Genomic DNA, 23865 nt, shown 5'->3' on the forward strand with positions numbered 1-23865 from the left:
CTGGTTCGATATGGCATTTTAGATGGCATTAAGATCTAATAATTGACCCATGCATCATCATCGATTGAAATTTTCACAGAATACTCTTCGCACATAGAAGAAGAAAAATCCCTCAAGTTTCCAAGGAATGGAGTTGATTTTTTACCTTTTTTAAAAAGAATGAAGACAAAAATTTGGCACCGCTGCAAAACGAGATACGTGTTTTTGCGGTTTCACGGTCGAAAAGCTTAAATTAACCAATTTGATGAATAACAATAATGTGCCAAATCAACAACACGTTGCGTTGAAGAAGCTTACTCCTTTAGCTTGGCTTTCTCACCTTTTCCTCTTTGACTTGTAAAAGATAGAGTATTACACGCAAGTCATAATTGATGAACTTTGAATGAATTTCTGTCTCCGGTTTCAACTCGATAAAAATGGATGAGTTAAGTCGTATAGAGCAGCTATGACCTCTTCATGCCGGTCCACAAGCGACTGATACTGATACTGAATTGCTCCTTGAGGACCGTTTACATCTACAAGAACCACTGATCGCTCGCTAAGTGTTAAGCTTTCTCGGGTGTAACGGGAAAAGTATCTCCATATTAAAGCATCATATTTATGGCAATGGATTCTAAGCCCCGAGCCCACGAGTGTCATATCAGATTACGATGGTGCGCTTTTGCCATTTTGAGAATATTTCTTGGAATATCTGTTTCCATTAAATGTCTGACTCCGATCGCCGATATTATTTAATCGGCTCAACGCCACGAGCGCAAACTTTTAATTGTTTCCGTTTATATTTTGTGTTCTTGGAAGTTACAAGGAACAAAAAAATTAACTTTTCCAGGAACCGACCACAAATTCTACGCTTGTCTGTATCAACGGTCCGATTAAAATTTTTCCTTGTCCCCTGGTCTTAACCCTGGAAATCTCTGGAATTGAAGCTAATTGAATTAGGGGTACTAGACAAGAAGCTAACTAAATTATTGAACTGCACATTTTCTCATCAAAATTTTGTGGTGGAAAATTATTAACACCAAAAAAGTTTGGAAATCAATTCCTGAAGAAGATAGCGATATTAGGTACAATATAAGCTCTCTGACTTCCAAAATTTTCATTTTTTGTGAAAGTTCGTTCTTACATTCTACTGAGCAAATATCCATAATTTTCGCAGTTATCTAAGAGGTAGAACAGTATCAAACCCTAAGCAGCTTGATGAAAGGTGGTAAAATATTTCCAATGTACTCGATAGGGAAATTTGGATTTTCATTGAACTCCATAAAATGTATAGTAATGTGGTTTACTTAACAAGAACCAGTTGTTTCCAAATCGGAACACATCTTTATCAGATGAACTGATGTTTAATGGTCAATCTGAAAAGGCCTCTTTCAGGGACAACGACAACCCGCTCATTTATGTGATCAATCTAACGCAAGAAGAAACTGCGTATTTAGGTTTTCTAAATACAATGGATATCGCGTATAACGACATCGGTTATAGCGACTTATCGGTCATACCGACGGAGTTTCCGCGGAATTACGGGTCCCGGTATCGGTCACAGCGACCAGAAAGTTTTGGTGTCGCTGTTCATAATGGAAAAACTCGGCACCTGCAAACTCATCACATTCGGCCCATAAATCGGTGCAAATGGCGTACATAAATACTGTTGTTAAATAGTAGAAAATTACAGGCTATTTTTCAAATGAGCTCATTTTTGGTTTTTTCAGTGGATCGTTTTTCTTTAGTAAAAAAAATTAAGTTTAAAGTGTGTAAAATTTTTGGATTAAAAATATAAAAATTTAAAACAAAAGTGATACAAAAATAGTGTTTACGTAAATAAATAAAGTAATTAAAATTTGGTTTATTTACGAACTCTTGGTTTTTTTGAAGTTTTTCTTCTGCAAAATAAGGGTGGAACTTACATGATTATTTGATATTAAAAGTTCAAAAAAAAACACACACACACACAAAATAGATAAAAAATAGTTACTACAGTGCGAATATTAAGAGCCTTGTTTCAAGGACGCATCTCCAACTCATCGACTTCCGGTGACGGTAAAAGAGTGCGTAAAGATTCAACTATCGGTTATTACGACTATCGGCTATAACGATCAAATTAGGCCGGCCCCTAAAAGGTCCCTAAAATTAATATCAGTATAGAAATTTAATTAAAACCATTGAAAATATTTGTTTTTCATCTATGTAAAACTGTCTATAAATATATATAATATATATGCGATATCCACTGTAATCATCGCGTTCGGGTGCTCCTAGTCTCTTTTTTTTCGTTTCACGTGTCACGAAAAAAAAAACTGAATTCTCACACGGTCAACTATTAACACCTCCACTTTCCAGAGTCAAATGGGTCTACAATATGTCAGAAAATTTTCGTTTTGAATTTCAACACCAAATTCAACAAAAAGATAGCGGAAAATGGTCTTACCTCGAGATCCGTTTTTTACGCTAAGTTCAGTGTAAATTCAAAATCGCCCTTTCAATGCCAACAAGCATTCAGCAGATCCTATAGCATGATATGGTTCTTTCACTCAAGAGTGAAAACTTTGGATTGTCATTTTAATTGAGTTCTAAAATTAGTTTTGAGCAATTTTTCTTCTAAAAACTGGGTAAAATAGCATATCTTTTACACATGAATAAGAAATCTTTTAACTCCTCAGATTTTTGAGAGATTATCAAAGAACTAGGGAGCTTCGCAATCTCCTAGGCCCGCTTCGACAAAAGAACGACCAGAACAAATGTAAAGATGTTCATACCGGACTCTCATTAGTCCAATCATCCTCCAGCCGGCAGCGATTGGACCAATAAGAATCGAATAAAAAATCGGCATTTTATTTCAAATTTCACGCCAAGACTGAAACGAAACAAAACAGAGCGTTCCACCACTTTTGAATAATCTGTAGCATAGGAGCATACCTTCGATTCACTTACCTATTACCCTTCTAACGGACCAAGATTCAATATTTTTCGCTTTGTTCAAATTTCGCCCTCTTTCTGAGCTCCCTAGTCTACTCTCATATAAAAACAAACCTGGGTCCTATTTCCAAAATCTAATTAGAGCGGGCTCGTGTACGGACTATCACCTGCCGATAACCGCTAAAAGCATGGAAATCAGCCCAGTAGAACGCTCAGACGGACTGTGACAAAAAATCAAAATTCATTGTTTAAATGGGAGAATTCGCAACTTTACCACGTAATTTTAAATAGTGTATTTTTCCTTCGGAAATTACGCTAAAAAGAACTTGGGTCATATTTTCAAAATCTAAATATAGCAGGCTTATCTAGAAATAATTGCCTGTCAATAGCCGCAAAAATCATGAAAATCGGCCCTGTAGAACACTGGAGCTAAGCGTGGTACCAGATATGCAAATTTACGAGGCCTCGGGGCCTATAGTATAGATATACGTAGGGGAAAAATCAAATGCTTATTGAATTTAAATGCAGATATATTTAGCCTCTTTTAGCCTGACATCTTAGGAGGGAAAGATATTCACAGCAGTAGGGAGAAAAAAAATTTAATTAATCTCATCTAATTGAAGTGATTCGTTGAAAGATCTAAGGAGGTGTTTCGACCTTTACTTAAATGCAATTAAAATATATTGGCACATTTCAGCTTCAAGAGAATTCGCGCGATTCCGATGAGAGCTCCTAGCGTCATACAAAAAGTATTCTCAGAATACTTGACATTCTCTCGAGACAGAAATTTGCTAATACATTTCCTCGGAATGGTCTCGCGGAGTTTGTTTTTTTTCCTCAAACCGAATTCCATCAGTCCGATCCAAATTGTTCGCAAGTATCGTTCCCTCAAAAAAGGTGGATTGGTAAAGTGCATCATCTTCACAGTAATTGATGCTAATAACCTCGAGTTAGGTTGTTAGGCTAGGTAATTGATGCTAATAACCCGTATCGGAGTGTTTGATAGTGGTGCAAAATTGTATCGCTCGCGGGAAACATGGCGGATATCGCATTACCGCCTCCCAATTTCCGAACATTGCCAAACTCATACTTGTTCATCGCAGTGCAAAAAAATAAATATCCTTGCATGAGATGCCTGGAGGAGGATCATTCTTAATTGATAAGACAGGATAACTCCTCATTACCCGACTATCTTTCTGATCAAAGCAAGGCGCGTCCCAATGAGGACTTCTTTTACTCAGAATTGAACTGGTTTCGGTGGTTAAAATCGTGGAGGAGGCGTTTCAAATCAACAGATCCTCTCGAAGCTAGGGGGGGAGTATAATTACAAGTGCCTTGATGAGACTCCCCAAGATATGCTTGACACGCGAAAAAATTACACATGATTATTTCAAAAGTAAAATAAGTACACGGCAAATAAATCGTTGCTACAAAAATCATGATAGCAATGATTCGTGGCTCCTCTCACGTAGGGGCGCATTTACTCGATGCCCGCATGAGCTCCAGAGATTACGGATTTAAATGTGAAAGAAGGCTCACGCGGAAATCGAGATACCTACGTCCTTACGCGAGAAGAGCGACGAATTGGGACAATATACATTATTAGGGGGCTATGCCCCCTGGCCGCTACGCGGCCTAACCCCCGGAGGGCGCTTCGCGCTCCATTAGGCCCGCTTTGACGAAAGAACGACCAAAAAATGAAAAGATTTTCTTACTCGACAGATCTGTCCAATCTCCCTCTGGCCGGGAGCGATTGAACCAATAAGAACCGAATAAAAAAATCGGCATTTATTTCAAACTTCTCGCATTGACTGAAAAAAAAAAAAAAAACGGAACAAAGCGTTCCATCGCTTTTGGATAGTCTATGCCGAAGGAGCATACCTAAGTGGAAGAGTAGGCTTTAAGATTCTATCAAACGGAATTAAGCAGCAACTGTATGCAGCACTCGAAAGCCATGGGCAAGTGACAAGAGCCTTGCGGACAGTGCTCATGAGTTGATGCGTAGTGTCGGATCGTCGCACGTTGGCTCCGTCGTCGCCGTTGACGTCACCGGCGCTTTATAATTCCCATTCATTCTTACAGCCCTTAACTAACGAGCACACCCCTTCTTTCCCACCTGTCTCTGGTTGCGTACGGCAGAAATATACGTCCAATTGCAATATTGTTCCAACATACAATTATGTTGCAATAAAATTGTGAATTTCAGCCAAAATGAACAATTTTTGAAAGTCTTTGGCGATGTTATGACAATTCTCGCAGGGTTCCTTGCATTGAGACAATGGACGATCAGGACACAGCAAAAAAAATGCAAATGATTGCCCCGTGATTCCGATTATGAATAGGAGTTGGGCAATCCGTGTATCTAGTGTCTCAAAATCGAAGTAAAACGACGCTATTTTCACAACTTACGGCGAACTCTGATGTTCGGGAGAGTGGGCCAAACGTGGCAGCGTGGAGTTTGCGCATAGTTCACAGATACGCGTTGCGCCACGATTTTATTTGTTTAAAATACGAGCTTTCGCTAATGGGGCAATGTTTATATGCCCACCCGGGCAGATGGGGGGGGGGGGGGGGGTAATGGCGGGTTATTTATGAGTGACGAGGCGGTGGCGGAAGCCGGGGACGGCGGGCCGTGGCGTGACGCGTTAAACGGCTTAATATTAGTTATCAAAAGTGCATTTTATTAAATCCGCGTTTCGCACATGCATTATGCTGTGCCTGCGCTCAATATTGTAGGCGGTTTCCTGACTCCGGTCCTGACCGCAAGTGGGCCGCACGTCCCTAACCAACTTTTCAACCGCCGCCGCGCGCCGCCGCGCACCGCAGCCAGCGCTCCCAAACTCCCGCCTGTCGTACGCACAGGTCACACACTTGTCCTCTCGCCGCGCCGCCGCACCGGTGCCCACCTTTACACATGTGAAATGAAAAATATTCAAGATCTCAAATTTCACTGAGATTTCATGCTTTATGATATTAAATCAAGAAGGTAACGCGTGACGCATAACGCCTCAAGCGCCGAGGGATCAACGGGCGTCATCCTCTTCCGCCGTGCTAAGGAACTACGCCAAATTTCAGTCCATACAAGGTTTGTTTCTTAGGAAAGTCATGGATATTTTTCTTTGAAATTTTCAGGAGCTTTAGGTTAACAAAATTATCTGCAAAATTGGAAGAAAAATATTCATACATTTACTAGGGATTTCGTGTGTTTTATCAAAGGAAATGTGGCAACGCCTAAGGTTCATACAGCGTTTTTACTTAGCATCGTATAGTGTAGTTCCGTGAAACCTCATGAGGCTGTGAACATTTTCCTTAGAGGAGGTGTATCGATAAGGGCCATTTTTGAGTCCGCCCTGCATTCCTTGAACTCGACGACTTAATACTTGCTCATTTCCAAGTCTACATTTTTGCGGAATGGTCTGTTTCGGTTTCGTTTCGGAAAATATTGAGAAAACATGGGTCTGAAGGCCGACTTTTGCATCAAGTGCGGATTTTTCGACATTCTACAGCAAACGAAATTCTCGCCAAAAGCCTTTGGATTCATGTTTAGGGCAATATTAGACCGGGAAAGAGATTAGGTAATGATCAAACCATGATGTGCTCCACAAAATATTTAAGCGAGCAAAACATCGGAGAGTTGAGAAAACTCAGAGTAGGCCCCAAAACGGCCCTCATCGATACCCCCATTCGTAGCCTCCACCATGAGGCTTATTTCATATGGCCATGAAAAACTCCATACAATCCAGGGGCAAGAATATGCGCGGAAAAAAAGCTTCGCACACGGGAGCCGAAGCTCAAGTCATGTGGATTGTGTATGTCTGACGTTTAATTCCCTGGTCCAGCTCTCAGGTGGCCGAACCAAAGTTCGGCTCACATATCTGAGACACTTGATCGGTACTTGGGATGAGACTTTATGTGGAGTCAACCCAAGTGAGCAGCTGGACCTCAAGTTTTGACATGCACAATCCGACACCATTCCTTAGTATTTCTTCTATCGCTTGCCAAACATGTCATTTGTTCAAACTCCCGCGAGCATCCTTTAATATGACGTCTCTAACAAACTATTATGGTTTGGTTTTTTGTCAATTTCAGCCATGCGTAAAAGAGTGCGTAACTACTCATCAACAAGAAGTATAAGCGTCATTAATTCTCAGGACTAGGCGTAGCATGTCAAATCCAACAGGAAAACCATTCTCCTAAGGAGGAAAGTATTTCTCATGAGGAAGAATTTTAGTATGCCAACAATTCATGCTCTGTAATGCATGCACGCGAATAGAAGCCTGTCCTGCGAAACAGGGAAACGACTGTTAAAAAATGTGACATAAAAAACCCGCGTAAAGGGTTATGCCAACGATTTTTGTGGTGCAGCCACTCCGCACAATAGATGCGTGAAAAGAACAAAATTTTGTTTTTCGGCTGAAAACTATTGCATTCATTACCTAGACTGTGTGTGGTGGCGAAATTTTCATTATTACTCGAGCGTAAGCTAAGGAAACGGAAAGTTCCCAAAAATATATAAAATATGCAAAATAGAGTTTAAGGTCTCGGAGTGGGAAAAACCATTTCTATTAGTACAGTTCCATTTTTCTTTATTTGCTAAGCCTGAGCGTGTTATAGGGAAAATGGCGGTCAAGATTAAGTTCTTCTTACTCTCCTTTGCTTATATTGTGGTGATCTTGTCAAAAATTTGCCTGGCTGTAAAATTCCGTACCAACTGGCAAATTTCCTGATGTAATGGCTTATCTATACGCTTCACAACAAGCGTGCAACCTTGCTAGAAAGTAAATTCTCTTCACGCATTTAAGTCACCGCACATTATAGAATTTCCATTAGAGATTGGCCTACTTTGCACACAATGCTAACAATTGGTTCTTCAACGAGTGAAAATGAAGGGCATCATGGATAAAAAGTTAAAAGTGTTCAGGAAATTGAGTTAACAACCATTTGAGCTAAAGCTGGTTACAGTCATTCTCTGTGAAAAAATTAATCACTGAAGTTACTACTTTTCCCCCATGAAACCGAAGTCCTCCTGTGATAAATGTTTCACGAGCTGCCGAGAAATATGTCAACTTGGAGTGCGCATTTCGTTTATCCAAAAATCAAAAAGTGTCACCTCTTTTTCTCATCAATGACATACTTCACATTACGCAGACCTGGTAGGAAAAATATCCGAAAATTATTTTCCCCGACCTACTCGGATTAAAATGACCAGTAGAGCTGTGCAGAAATACCATTTAAACAGGTAAAGTTTCTACCGATCTCGTCTTGTACATTCTACTAATATCAGTTGAGATTAGTAGAAAATTTAGCCTGGTTACTGGCGTTTTGACGATACTCTACAGGTCATTTTCAAGAGCGTAAAAACTGTAAAAGTTTAGGCCTCTGCAATAGGACCTGAGGGCAGAAGTTAAAGCCCGGTGACAATAATTGAATTGCCATTCTTCGAATGAGGCGACCTCGGAACTATGAATCAGCAGTTGACTACTAGAGCGTCCGGCTGCGCAGCGCCGCCAAGACCTTGCCATTCCACTGCAAACGTCTATCGTGGCAACGGTGTCCTCGCATCACAATTATTACACGCTTATTACGTAACATTCTATTTCTTTTCTCCTGTCTAATATATTTCGTCCAGAGAACATATCCTTTAGTGACTCTTCCCTCCGATACCAATTCCAGCGTGGGGACAGTGAAATGTTAAGTATTTATTTCTTTCGACGCACCCTAATGACCCCCTGACAAAAAAAATAATTTGCTGAGTAGGTCACTGTGGCAATTTCAAAGTATTCTGCACAATAGTGAAACTGAGAGGTGGATTAATTTCACGAGGAAACTTAAAACAAGTAGGTAGCACAAAGGGACAGCGATCGTCTCATTTATTTTTGAACTTGTACAGAGGTAAAGGAAATGACCGTTCAACCGAAAGGAAATGGTCAATAAGTCACCGTGCAAACTATCGTCAACGTTTCTGTTGAGTGAAACTGAGTGGCGAACGACCTTATTATGACTTAAAATCAGTCAGTGAGGTACAGGAATTGAAAAGACATTGACCTTTGATCCACATTTCTGGTTGCTTTTTGTTCAAATGGAAAACTAGAAGTTTAAAATGTGACTGTCCCCAAGCGCCAATCGGTGCAACTTGGTAGATGAACAATTTTTCCAAAATCTGCGTTAATTTTATCCATTTTTACTAGCAGAGGTGCATATTGTTCTCAACCCCTCGGTCGAGACCAAATTGTGAAAACGCACTAACAATAGTGGAAGCTGAGAGTTTTCCTTAGGCAAATTTTCACCCTCTACACCTTCACTTACTTGGCATTTGTCACGTAAAGACGTGGTTTTGGTTTTGTGCAAAATTATGGTCTAAACTTAAATATCACCATTTTATTATGAATTAGACCTTTGGAATTAGTAAGAATGGACGAATCTAAATCAAAAAGAGCTATATCCATTTTGACATAAGCCAGCTGCCGTGCATGTATGTACTCCTATGGACCTCAAGGCTAATGTCAGAATTGATATAGTTCCTCTTCATTTAAATACGACCAAATGAATGAGGCAAAAAATGTCCCATTATCAAGTGACATCGATTGGCGCTTAGGGATGGTGACACTTCATTTTTTTGAACACACAGTACGTGTTCGATCTCTTAGGTTATGAAAGTAGTCCACCTCTATCCAGTCAAACTTTCCATGCGCCAGGGAGCAAATAATGCTTAAGGAGGGCTCCCATTTTTTGAGGAGATTCCAATATTCTGACCACGGTAACCTTGCCAATCTGTTTGCTCTCTATCTGTGAATCGAGAGTTCGACTAGATAAGGAGCTAAACTTTCAGCGTAGGGCGGAAGGGGAGGGGGATCCTCTCGATTCCAGCATCAACTTGGGAGTTTTTTTTTTTTTTTTTTTTTTTTTTTTTTTTTTTTTTTTTTTTTTTTTTTTTTAGATTGCGGACGTTCGTTTCAGTGCAGAGAGACCCAGTGGCATCATCAATCATCATGCATCTCGCGAAATTAGACATTAAAACAAGTATCTAAACGGGTCAGTTGCGCTAGTCCCGGAATCGTGTTTGGATGCCTTGAGCTTATGGATTAGCAAAAAATAATGATATGGTCTGAACGCAAAGTTTTTACATAAAGGGAAGTATGGCCTATCGAAAAACATGGCGTATGATGTCATCCACGACAACGGCAGTGCTTATCCATGGTTTCTACCTTGGTTCCATCCATATTTTACGTCGAGCAAGCAATGCAAAGGTGTCTCTTTGCTAGATGAAACAAAGGTGGTAGAAACCATGGATGTGCACTGCCGCGGTGGATGACGTCATGCGTCGTGTTTTTTCAGGGGGCGTTATCTCCGTTTCGAGTCCCTTTATACTAAGAGTCAAGACAATGCGAATCCATTTCTGATTGGTTCCCGTATTTTAGACCTTCACAGTGTCACAAACGGGAATGAAGATTACAGTTTTCACGAATTGCAAATATTACAAACTGGAATGGACCGGGACGTCGGGGGTACGGCAAGAAACAAATAGAATGAGAGAGGGAACGGTGTTAGGAATTTGGGAATGGGTTGATCAAAGATTACAAAAAACGTCCAATTTGTGTAGTCTTCACTCCCGTTTGTGACATCCATGAGCCGCGTTGTCTTAACTCTCTCTAGAGGGACTCTATCTCCGTTAATGTTGGACGCAGAAATTTGGCTTTTGGACGGATTTCATTTTCTTTCCTTGATTTTTGCTGATCTATGAGCCTTAAGCATGAAAGCAGGATTCTGCGAGGATGCATTGAGCATCCGGTGGGATAGGAGAGCTCCATTCTGGATTTGAGGTGGTATTGTCGGAGGCCCATGAGTACTAGCGAGACGGATGACGCCACGCCGCGCCGCGCGCGCCGTTGCTTGCTCTGGAGAGAGGGCGCAAGGCGGTGCCGCTACTGCCGCTCGCGGTGCAACGCTCAAGACTCGATGTGCCAATTGAAGCTTTTTCTTCGGTCTTCACTCCCTGAGGTCGTGCGGCTCGTGACATTGGCAGATTTAAAGGCTCAGAGCACAGACGTAGAGACTCGACCGCGCTATCGCTCCTTCACCTGTCCATACTGACCGCACTCCGCATTCAAGACTCCATCTACACTCCGCACCTCCACACTCTAGCTTCCAGGCACCCGTCGAGAAAGGTGGAATCTTCCACCCAGGCTCCTATTTTTAGTCCTTCCCTAAATAGCTCCTTTCCTTGGGAAACGCCGTTTGCTTTACATTCTCATTAAGGAAGGTTTAAGTAGACCCTAAACACAGAATTAAAAAAAAAAAAAAAAAAAAAAAAAAAACGAATTTTGCGGAATTCAACAGTATAACTTTGGGACTGGATCCTTTCAAGGGATTGCAATGACTTACCACTGCAAAAAGTACAAAATACGGACGAAACGATTCTATGATTCTGACAAAGTTTACCGTTAGTTTAAACCTACCTTAAAATTGACATCGTAATATATTTCTTTTCGAATTGTGTATTTTGGGTGGCGGTATTACATTGTGGTTCTTTGCAAGGATCCATTTCCAAGGTTATTATTCTGAACATTCAAGATTTGCAACATTCGGCCTTTTTATAATGCTGTGTTGAGGATCTCCTTAAGGATCGCTCAAACATAATTTAAAGGATATGGAGCCGCCTAAGGAAAGAAGCATAGCTAAAAGAACGACTATGGATACGACCCCTGATTCCTCTTTTTGTTTCGCTCTAGGATCATAGTATAGGCTGGGACAGGAACGCAAAAGTGTGACTGTACCACCTAAACTGAGAATCTATATTGCCTACACTGCCCTCTAAAGTTGGGCCGTAAAAGCGTGTGCATGGTGTTGTTTATCGGCCGTCCTACTATGTGCTCCATGTACCCATACTCTCGATTCTAGGAACCGTATCCCCGGTTCAGGCAACCGAACATTTCTATGCTCCTGTTTCGTTTGAAAACTAGGTTGAATGAACCAAGAATACCGGTTCCTGAGACCGATTAGTGTGGTTCACATGGCCGAGATTTTTTCCTCTTCGTATACTGCTCGGCAAAAACGGGTACGTGCACTTTTGCGCAAAACAGTAGTAAGGACGCTTTCTCGCGCAATAACGTGGACTTGCTGCTTTTTTCGGAAAGAACGTCAATTTTGACAAATTCCTTGCTCTTCGACAGCCCTGCTTCCTGGATACACGGCGAATTTTGACCGGGTTTGGTACAGAAAATCCGATACATTCGGTCGTCAAAGCCTGAATTCTAAGAGCATTTTTCGTATCCCACACGTAAGATAGTTGAACGTATTTCTGTCGAACGGAATTATGTGCATTAGGACGTGAGTCCTGTTATGCATGAATTCTTATGGGTCTCAGGGCTCATGTCATGATGCACATAGTTCAGTTTGACAGAAATACGTCCAGTTAGAGCACTCATCGCAACGACATACAATTTGATGATACACAAGGGAGCTTGACATGAAGACAGCAGATCTTAATATTCTTGCTACTCTATAGGATTTGACTATTGAGCACAATTCTAAAATACGCAGTGACCTATTTTTGTTCGGGTGTTATCATGAGCATGCACCATTTCTCTATCGATTGTTAGTAGGACACATACTTTTTGCAACGCAGGGGGCTCACCAATCTACTTTTAAAATAACAATAAATATTGAACAATAGATTTCGCTGTCTAGTTGGAGTTTGACTGACCTCTTGACAAACTGAGGGAGTCGCTTATTTTTTCAAAGGCGATCACGTATTTTTCAGTGCGGCAATGATAGAGGAAATCGGTTTCTGAATATTAATTCAATAAAACAACACAACGGCTGCCAAATTGCTCCTTAAAATGACCTGATGAGCGTTCGAGTGCCCAATCAACATTATGGAAAAATTTTCGGGTTTCCAGTGCATTGCTGATGATATGACACCGTTTCTACAAACAATAAATTTCCCTCAACTGAATTTTACTTCCTGTTCAATGGAAAATAGCCGCGCGAAAATTGTATTGCTTCAAATGAAAATACTTGATGAGTTAAGTTTGCGGGATGTTTTAACATTGTTTTCTGAAACAGAAAATTTGAGAAAGGAGATTTAAAAGTGAGAAAACTGAATACCCTGTGACGTTATATGGGTGGATATTCCTCATTTAGGAGTATTTTAATGGGTTGAGTAATTTTGTTTTAGACTCCTACAATGTTCAATTTAGAAACCGAAGATACTCTCGTGTCCGCCCTCCTCCCTTGTTTCCCTTGATACACATTTCATACAATTCCAGACGATGGATTAGTTGCGCTGGTCACACAGTCGTGTTTTAATTCTTGATTCTTGTAGATTATAGCTGAAAATAATAAAATCTGTCCCAACAGCAATTTTCTACGTTCAATAATAACCGAGATATCGCCCTAAGTCGGGCTGTTGACGTCATCCATCGCGGTTGTGACACCCTTGGTTTCTTCGAGTTTGCTTTCATCCGCGTTTCACATTAAGTACCTAACTAGTGCAAAATAATCTGCGTCACCCTGACTAATGACAGAGGTGGAAGAAATCAAGGGTGAAGAAATCAACGGCGGCAGATGACGTAAAAAATCCGACATTTCAGAGGGCGATATCTCGGTTAATAGTGAACGTAGAAAGTTGCTGTTTAGATAGATTTCATATTTTTGGCTAATCTACAAGAATCGAGAATCAACTGACTATTCTGTGACGAGCTCAACTCACCCATTATATATACCTGCTTCATTTCTTTCCGAATCCTTTGCAACTTCTCCAAATTCTCCATTCCAAATTAGTGAACGAAACATCTCTGTAATATAAACTCCGAAGGGTAACGCTTAACGCATACCGCTTGAGGCGCTACGGTCTTTGGGGAATTAGACGGCGAAGCGGTGAGGGGCAGCGCCTCTGGTTCATTATTATTAATATCAGATACATGTGTATATCGGTCCGAACGACCAACATTTGAAAAATGCGATGAGAAAACGATAATTCTTCCTGGCGTGCCTGCCTCATTCGGTCACTATTCACTTTGACGTGGGATATCCGCGAAAATTCGCTGAAATGTTGCCCAAAACATTGGCATGAAAGCGAGGGTGAGCGTTTAACGTGATACTGACCTATAATCTGGCGCCAAATATGCGAATGTGTGTCAAGCAACAAGAGCTCCGAATTGAATTGTAATCGTGTCAATTATACTAATGCGGAGTCGCTTGTAATTTAGTTGATGTTTCGATGAATATCGGGCTCGCATGAATGAAATCCAACTGGAATTAATAGTCTCTTAATCTCGACATCCATTGACATTGAAAACGGCCATGTCGCGTTGCGTTGCTCCTATGAACGAGCTATTTGTGCGTACAACAAACGTATTAGTGCTCGAGGTCACAGTGCGATTTTGGACTTCGTCACCCCCCTGCCCTCGTTCCCTTTTCCCCTCTTTTTCGTTTCATCAAATTTTCTCTAGTATGTTCGTTAGTGGGGTTTCCATTCTATTGCTTTTCTTCTGATTATTTCAAATGTGAAAAATACATTTTAAGATTGCCTAGACAGCATCACTTAGTTCACTGATAATAGGGATAGCGCGAAAAATGACTCCTGTGGGATTATTAAATCGCTCAGCTTTTCAATCTTCAAAGTCGCTGCTAATTTGGCACAGAAGTGGGCAAAATTAAACTAAGGACCAAACCAACAACAAGAAAAAAGTAACTTCATGTTGACCGCTTTTCCAAGACAGAATAAAAGTAAAAGAACTAAGCAAAACTCCGATATCTCTCGCCGAATGCTCTCGACAAATAACGAATACAATTTCATTTACCCAAGACATAACGACAGACAAAAAAGTTTGCATGCTAATATTTTTGAATAAGACATGGAGTAAAAGGGAACAATTTGAACGAATCAGCGGTCTGTATTGTGAAAAGGCATGTTTAGGTGGGAAAGGAAAGTCAGAGCGCCTTCAGTTTTCGTATATGCAATACGGACATCCATTAAGCATGTATATTTGTATTCAAACGATATCATCAGCCAACGCCCTAATCAAAGGTCCAAATTTAACGTCATCTTGAAACTTAATCCAACTCGCGGGTGATAAAGGAGTGGAATTTTGGGGTCATTATTTCACAAACAAACTGGAGTGCAGAATAGTATATTTGTTTTTTTCAGAAGTGCAATAAATGAGAAAAATCACGTAACTTTGCACTAACCTACATTTTGGGAACTGAATGATTAAGAAATTCAATCTTTGTGTTGGATCCGAGGGGAAAAAAGAAGATAATCCAAACCTGATTTCAGATGCCTACTTTTCCTCAGTTTAAAATTTGCTGAGAATATTTGAAAATAAATTGTTGGCAACTCGGTTTTGGTATGTGTTCCTCTGAACCTGTTTTTTACATTAGGCAGAGCAAAAAGTAAAATCCTCAGTTTCAAGAGAGTTCTTTTAAAATTTAATTTTAAGATTAAATCTCAGGTAGGTATCATAATAATTGAGAAGTTACACCGATTTATAGTTTTTGAGAAAATTGCAATTTTATGAACATTTTAAAATTTCATTCTAAATTGATCAGCCTAAGATCTAGGTCTTTTTTTTTTTTCAATGGGTCAAATTTGCATATCAAGTATAAATAGAGTCGTATAGCTGAACGGTAACAACCTCATCCAACTAACACCAAATGACCATTCAAATGCCTTGTATAATGCTGTTTATTTGTTTGTTTTTCAGGGTTTTGAAGGGCTTTCTGCACTCCAGCTTGCGCCTTCTTTCTGGATATCTTGCATTCTGGATTAAGAAAGCGGCTACTGTTCTATGACATGGCTGTCAGTTTCTCATCTGAGCAGTCATCCAATAGGAAATTAGCAGCAACTAAAAATCATCTGGTTTTGAGAAATTCACCACGAATCGCCTCAAAACAACATCATCAAAAGAAGTTAATTGCAGTGTGTTCAGAGAAAATAAACGTAGTACCCATAGTTTTCCTAAAATTTTATGTGTGACCGAAAATTTCTTAAGAAATTTGAAGTGGTGTGAAGTTCGATTAGTTACCTTTAATATTCATTGCTCTAATCTAAAGGAGAAAATAAATGAAAGTGAAAGTGCTGTGTTCAAAGTATCATGAATAGCATCTTTGGTGTTTTTCTTCAGGTTTTATTTTTGATGAAGGATCAGTTGAATTTGGTGAGTCATGCCCATTATATTTTCCTTTTGCATGCAAATTCACAGAAGATCGTACTTTTTTAATAAATTTCATAGACATTTCAATAATTCCTTTCATTTTAAACTTATAAAAAAATTTGACGTATTTCTGCCAAAAGGAACTATGTGCATTAAGACATAAGCCCTGAGACTCATAAGACTTTATGCATAACAGAGCTCACGTCATAATGCACTTAGTTTTGTTTGGCAGAAGTACGTCCAAATGTCCATAGGGGCACATCGTAAATTGGCCTCAGTGGGAATCGCACCTCTCATGATTCCCCATCAGATTTGTTCTCTCTACGGGGAACCGTGGTTTTTCACAGGCCTGAATATCATGTGCCCCCATGGGACGTCATTCCCATGTGCTCCCATGGGGAGACCTCGTTCCCTTGGGCCCCCATGGGGAGGCCCCGTTCCCATGGGCCCCCAATTTTCTGGCAGCTCAGAGGAGTTTATGTGTTTCGAACTTCTTATTATCATTTTTAAAAATACATCGGCAGAAGAAGCAAGGAAAACTCATTCTCCGATTTAGGACGCGTAGTAAATCTAAGAGGTGCGCTAGCGCTTCAATGATGATCGCTTATACATTTGAATGAATTCATATTAATAGCATACGTTAAAATAATAAAGAATACACAGAATAGCCTTGAAAATATAAAAATAATTACTTCAGCAAGTCAATTGATTAACAGGATGGATTAGGATAGGACTAGGAGGCAGGAAGGGATCACCCAGACTGTGCGTGCCCTGTTAATCAACTGACTCAATTAATTGCTTTCACATTCTGTATCCACTACTCTTTTTCTATTTTAAGGTAATTTTCAACGATATTTTAATATCGACCTAACATGTGACACTTGTGAACTTTTCAAAACAAATTGATTTACCGGTCTGAAGACGGGGAATTCCTTGAAATGCAATATAGCGATCAGTCCTACGTAAAGATTTGTTAAAAAATGCATCTTTGGCAAATTAGCATGGGCGTAGTTAGGGGGGTCCTGGGGGGGGGGGGGGCTGCCCCCCCCAGAAAAACGGGATCCTCCATTCCTGACCCCCCCGCTATCTTCACCACGAGAGGTGGTCCCATGCCCCCCCCCCCCCTCCAAAGAAATTTCCTAGCTACGGCCCTGCAAATTAGCTTTGTTTTGAAAGGGGAAAAAAAGAAAAAAAAAGAGCCATGAGGAAGCAAGCATGGGGAGATGATCTGAAACTACAGCCACGGTTAACGAGAGCATAGCCATGAGTTCGGCTGAAATTGATCATGATTAGTTGGGGAGCTTGGCGCGTCTGCCGTGTGGCAATTAACCTTTTTGAAGGCGTTTCATTTGTTCGAGTGAGTTTAGTAGGTCAACCGCGGGCAATGATATTGACTCTCGCGTCCAATTTACATAAAAGGGTTGTGTTTTCCGGTCATTTAAACGATTTCCTCTCGGCGATTTTCGCTGATCAATCCTTTCGCTGAAACAAATCGGAAACGCACTCGATTAAGCCTCCTGCCATGAAAATATTTATTCTATGAAGCCTAGACTAAACACCTGCGATTGACAAGCTGCGCGTGAAGAGCACCAACTCATCGAGAACGTCAATGAGGCAATGCTGCCATGCTAAGGAAGAACGCCGTGAGAGCATTCCAGAGTTGCCAGATCTCCTCCGATAGAGAGTTCCTTTAAGAAGAGGCTTCTGAATACTTCTTCTTGAAATTTATACATGATTTAGATCCTAAAGCGAATAAAGTTCACTAAAAATTTTGAAGACAAATATTCTCAGATTTTCCCAAAAATTCATGTTTTATAGAAGGAAATTTGGCAAGGTCTGAAGGCTCGTACGCCGTTCTTTCATAGCACGGCAGAATGAACCACGTCAGAATTGAATCATTCCTTTCCGGTTCCATGCTCTCTAGACATCCTTGTTGAAAAGATATGCGCATACAGTGGAGTTCTACTATTATTCATTGAAAACAAAACGCGGACAAGAAATAATGTTCCAAAAAATTGGACGAAAAAATTATTTTTTCTCTATCCGTTGAAACATTATCGGCAAAGACGCGTATGAATATCGCGTTTATGAATTTGATAGATTATCAAGGTTTCCCCTCTGTACTGTTTTGAATTTTGGAGGTAACAGCGGAGGAATTCAGTTTTAATCGTGACCTGACGATGGTTTGACTTCATTTTCGAAAATGGAGCTACTTTCTCTAGCTCATCCTGGAAATTACGTTTTCTTGTGCAGATTGCTCTGTGCTTTTATGGATAAGTTAGAAAAAGTGCGATTTCTTATTGCAGAATACAGTCCGGTTCATCGAGGCTGATTATTGAAATTGATAGACAGAGCGATAAAAAATTAAGACAAAGGGACAATTAAAGGATGCTAATAGTTGAAACGCGTGGTTGTAATAGATCCAGAGGGAAAATGATGGACTAACTCTAAGGTTTCTCGAGGGTTGCCGTCCGTTAGTCTATTTAAGACCTTCCTCCATTTCAACCATCCGCCTCTACCGATAAAATCGTTCCATTTTCCGTTTGCTTCTTTGTCCATCAGTTTCAATGTTCAGCCTGCAGGAATGCACGCTCTTAAACCTCTGCAATTTTATTTACTTACGAACAAGTACACCTGCCATTAAATACAAATGTAAAAAGTCATTGATCAACACAGAGCTTGAAGCCAGGAGGGTATCAAAATCAAGTCAAACCCTTACCTTTACGACCACTCAAGAAATTTCATTTTTCAAATAAAGAACGAAATATCTATGTATCCTTATTTTTAACTAATCTTTTTTACATTTCCGATCAATTTTGTGATGCTTGAGAATGATCTTAAGATTTGTTGATGTTTCAAAACCTGCCAATACTCCTCAATAGTATAATTAAAAGAATAAGACGCATCAAAAGTTTCGGAGATTTTTTTGAGAGTTTAGATTGAACTCTGAAATGTTGGCAATTTTTGTAATTTTCGCGTCGTTTGTTTCATTTCAAATGCATGGATGATAAACGATGTTTTGGTTAAATCCCAGAAGTATAAAACACTAAATCTTTTAAATCTAGACATTAATTCGTTTGGTCCCTTCATAAATGTCGGGAACTTTGATGAGAAGAAAATGCCTTGATAATACATACTCGATTCGAGTTTTTTCTTGGTTAATTTTTTTCTCTCGGGTTTTAAGGGAATCTTTACTCAAAAGTTTTTTTGATATATGTTGAGAGGAGCAGGCGTGCGCGTAGCTTGATCGCTGAGGATTTAATCCAAGCGTCAAGTTGAATTGGAGGCGCTGAGAGGCTCTTAAAACAATGACTTTTCATTCATCGCTAACTTAGCTAGCAATCTCCCTCGAGTAAATATTGATTGAATCCTTCAACGTGCCCACTTACTAAGCACCCAAGACACGCGATTCTTGAGTGAAATGCAACAGTTCTTTCCTCGCACAGTAACCAAGTATCGTCTCGGTCGGCAAAATAATCTTTGATCCCAAGCATTCTTGGATAAATACCAACATTTATTGGTCAAAACTCCTTTTTTAAACAGTCTCGCGATTATTTGGCCGTGGAATATAGATAGGGACCAAAGACAATGGGGTTTAAACGAAAGAGAGCATCATCCAGTTTTACTGAGAGTATTAAAGGTACTGGCAACATTACTGCATATTGCAACAAGTTCAGATGACGCAAATTTTACAACGAAGAAAATTAACGGAGACGTAGTGGCGTGGCGTGGAATATTTTGCTGTCCTGGGAGGGCGCATGGTTGCTGACTCCCTTCCCAGCTTCATCCCGGCCCCATTTATCTTTGTTGGCCCGATAATTAAATGCCCTATTATCCTTTCCTTTCTGATACGTATTGGCCGTCGGCATCTACATTGCTTCAATTTTTTCACCGGTGCAAACTTTTATTTAATGATGGATTAGCGCTAAAAGCTAAGCGGTCTTAATACATTTTTGAAGCCGCTGCTTTTTCGGCACTTGAACTCGCATTCATTGGGGGGGGGGGGGGGGGGTTAAGGCATGGACAACAGCCACATGTCTTTCAGAAGTCTTATTCAAGAAAACATTTTTTTAAATGTTTTTTTTTTTTTTTCACTTGGTCTTCTGACTGCCGACATAACTATCCTTCGTGTAAAATTACTATGGATTTGACATTTTTGTCTCTAATCCAAAATTAGGACTTGAAAATGTTTCGTGTTTTTTGTACCGTTGATGACGTCATACAGATAGACACACCTGAACTTGAAATTTGTACGACTTTTCCTATGAACCTCCTCCTCTTATATCTTTCCTATTATAGTTTATAATTTTTTTTTTCAAACATCGATGCAATTCGAAAGATTTCGAGATTGCATCCCGCCCGATCCCCGATAGACTTGAGATGCTGAAAAGCTCACATAATACGCCAACAGAATGTGCCACTAATGAGTGAATCAGTTTTAATGTCGTCCATGAGCATAGAGAGTGAAAGGTGCAAAGCAACTTATCCCGTCCTTGCGCTTGCTGCGAAGCAATGTCACCAAAGTGCAGTTTCGTATGAGCCTCAGCGAGCACATGCTCTTACGTGGCTCGAGGTTCATCTCAGAATGTGCTTACTGCTTTTTTACGTAAGACGGCTCACCACTGTGCGGTGTCGTGCCGGAGGGAAGATACTACATACTCCAACATCTGATGCATCTTCAGGCGTCATGATCATCCACACTTTTAAAAAAGGAGCAAGCCCTCCGCTGAGTGAAGTGCGTGCCGCTACCGCCATCCAGATTAAACAGATGCTGAGAGCCAGGTGGTATCGCGCGCCTTGAGAATTTTCAAACATGTAAATTGAAATAGATTCCCCCCTCGTGTTTAAGGGTCGAATATAATAAAAAAAAAGCGGGCGGGAAAGGAAGTGTCTCGAAGACGCGACGCCCCGCGAGAGAAAAGGCCGACGGGGGAAGAAAGGAAGGGACGGAAGCTAATGGAATGAAAAAGGGGACTTACATGTTAGCGACGACTGGAAAATAGAAGGCTGCATCATGGAGCGAATCAACTCATAACACAGTCACCACTCCACACCGAGAATACATCATTTAGCACTTGGTTAAAAGCATGCGGGTCTGAGGAAAAGCAGATCACTCTGATGTCATGTTCGCATCACATAATTGCCACAGAAAACACTCGGCGCACGAGCACAAAATAAATCAAGGCGAAATTGAGCCGCGTCGTCTCTAATCCACGACGGAGCGGAGCATTCTCGTTGAATTTTCACCAGGATCCATAAAAGGGCAGCAGCGAGGCGGACACTGGACACCGGAACACTGGCGACGCGGAGTTGCGTACTCGAATCCGGGCTAATTAACGCACTTAGTTCCGGCTCAATTCGCGGGCGGGAATGACGGGAAAATCCCGAAGGAAAAGCGGGAGAGCTAATCGGAATGACATGGCGGGCGGGGAAGGGTGAGGCGGTGGCGGTGGGTCAACGGCATGGCACGACGCGTCGACGCGGATCGGGGCACTGAGGCAGGCAGCGAGCGGACGGCCGGGCGCGGGGCAACTCGCAAGTAGACTGAGCCGGGAACAGTAACAACTTTCCAAAAAGGCAAGACCACCTCTGCCTCCTCCTCGAGTCGGGTTCGAGCCGTGACGTCACATCGATCTTGACGCCACCGGCGCGGCACCGCGACGCCGAGCTTGCGCGCGCCAGGCCCCCGGACCGGACCCACCCTCAACTTTTATCACTTACATCTGCCTCTCTTTCGCTCGCTTCCCGCTTCCCGATCCGAATATTAAAATATCACCGTGATAACCACTAACCGCTTTCCGGCGCCACGCTTCGGGGGTACAACCGCCGCGCCGCTCGCCCTAGAACTATAACGGGGCTCCTAACCGAAAGGGCTTCGTCGACCAGTAGATGGGCTACATCCAAAGTTTCACGCACAACACGATTCGCGCGACAAGAATCATAGAAACTTACTACTAAGGGAAGGCACTAAATATTTTTCCATGCGTAAATTCGAACCTCCCGTTCGTGAAAAATCAAAAGTCTGCGTGAGTCAAATTGCGCTCTAAACGTTACCGTTCAGCAGTCTGCGCAGTATGAAAAAACAGCAATCTCAATTTCAATATTCCGGTTCAACTATTGCACGTTGCTAACTTTTTGAACGACGCAAATCGGGCAGGAAACATTGCTCGATGTTGTAGGTACAACTTGTGTTGTACAACTTGATTGAAGTACACCCTTGTTTTTCTCGTGAGCAAGGAATTCCAAATTCTCGTAAATGTGAACTAAGAACGTTAATATAAAAATAAGAAGTTGATTTCGGTAATATTCGTTTTGGCGCGCGTTTAGCGAATCGTGTTCTACGTGAAATCTTGGTTATGTGAAACGCCTATCAGAATGCCGAAAGCATGCATGGTACGGGTCCCATAATACCTATTATGAACGCCACTGTGCTTACATAATCCTCTTCGAACACAGTTTTAGAGCCATCGATCGGGCGTATTTACTCTAGAGGGAATTATTTGCAAATCCGACGCGTGCATCCATTTGATTTAATTCATTTCCACTCACGAAGCATACTGAAAAAGAATAAATATATCGGATTTGCAAATTTTATTCGTCTGTTTTAATTTTGTTTTTCAATTAATTTTTTTCTTTTTTTTTTTTTTTTTTTCTGTATTCAGTAGTTTTTGGGGAAGTAAATCGCTATATGATCCTGTGCAAGGATATACTTATTCTCGTATACTTTAGCTGAATTGCATTGGAACTACATACGACTTATCTTATTATTCCTATATTTTAGTATTTTCCGAGACAAACTCTTTGACGATCTACAAAACGATGGCGAAAGTGCAAAACCACGTACTTCCATTGGGATGTTTCAAAACCTTTGCTCCCAGTTTATTCTTTCGAAGAAAAACAAGTCAACTTTATAGCTTGAAATTAACACAGATAATCATTCCTCCGACTGAATAGAAAAGTCAAGGAACTTATCAAAAAATTGCGTTGACTAGTTTTCCACGGGAAAAAATAAAGTATGGCAGGAAGTCTGCAACGTCGGAAACCAGGATGCGTGGTCCCACACTTTAGCCATGGATAAAAACTCATCCAATTCTTCCAACGTGAACGTGACAACTATGCTTAAGCACGTCGTTGGTTTTAATCATAGCGCCTCGCAAAAATTTCGCTCCCCGATATCTTTAAAATGGAGGAATTGTAAAAGTACACAAGAGTTGGAGTTGAACAACTCGGGCTCGGTAATCAAAAGGCCCAAGGATCCCATAAAAGCGATAGCGAGAGAAATTCGCCGGGCATTCCGCAGCGCGACTAGTCAACAGTTGCCGAAAAGTTTTTGTTTTTATAGTTCCCGTTTAGTCCACTCTCGCATGAATGTCCCTGGCTCCCTCCTATTTGTAGAAGGATATGAGCGGCAGGGGCATTCACCTGCTTTCAAAGTTTGCAAACAGACATTATCGGTTTCCTCGCTCGGGAGAGGCTTAACGCCTTCCATTCCCAATGAACGTCAACGTCAACTCCGCTTCTCAAACTCGCGACATTATTCAAAAAAAGGAAATAGAAAAAAAAAACGGGGAAAAGGGTACTGGGGAGTCAAGGCCATTAGTGTGGCCTTATTTTCATTTTCAAGCCGCTCGAAAAGTACGATTTCCAAGCAGCTACTAGTTTCACTTCTCACAATTGGACTACATTTTCCAGTCAGAACAAATATTTCAGGCTGAATGTAGAAACGACTTATATGCTATTGATGATATTACACAAACAAATGCTTCTGCTCTTTATACTTTTTCTTCTTCCTCCT

General features: G+C 40.9%; 1 protein-coding gene across 2 annotated transcripts in view; it reads right to left on the reverse strand.

Moving 5' to 3' along the window:
* Window positions 1–21639, reverse strand: part of LOC109040457 (G-protein coupled receptor rickets) — a 249241-nt gene extending 227602 nt beyond the window's left edge. For both annotated transcript variants that reach the window (XR_011899417.1, XM_072297625.1), the window contains exon 1: window positions 21050–21639. The gene's annotated coding sequence lies outside the window, so the exon portion shown is untranslated. The remainder of the gene's footprint in view (window positions 1–21049) is intronic.
* Between the last annotated feature and the right edge of the window lie 2226 nt (window positions 21640–23865).

Source organism: Bemisia tabaci, chromosome 3, assembly GCF_918797505.1.
Source record: "Bemisia tabaci chromosome 3, PGI_BMITA_v3".
NCBI classification, from domain to species: domain Eukaryota; kingdom Metazoa; phylum Arthropoda; class Insecta; order Hemiptera; family Aleyrodidae; genus Bemisia; species Bemisia tabaci.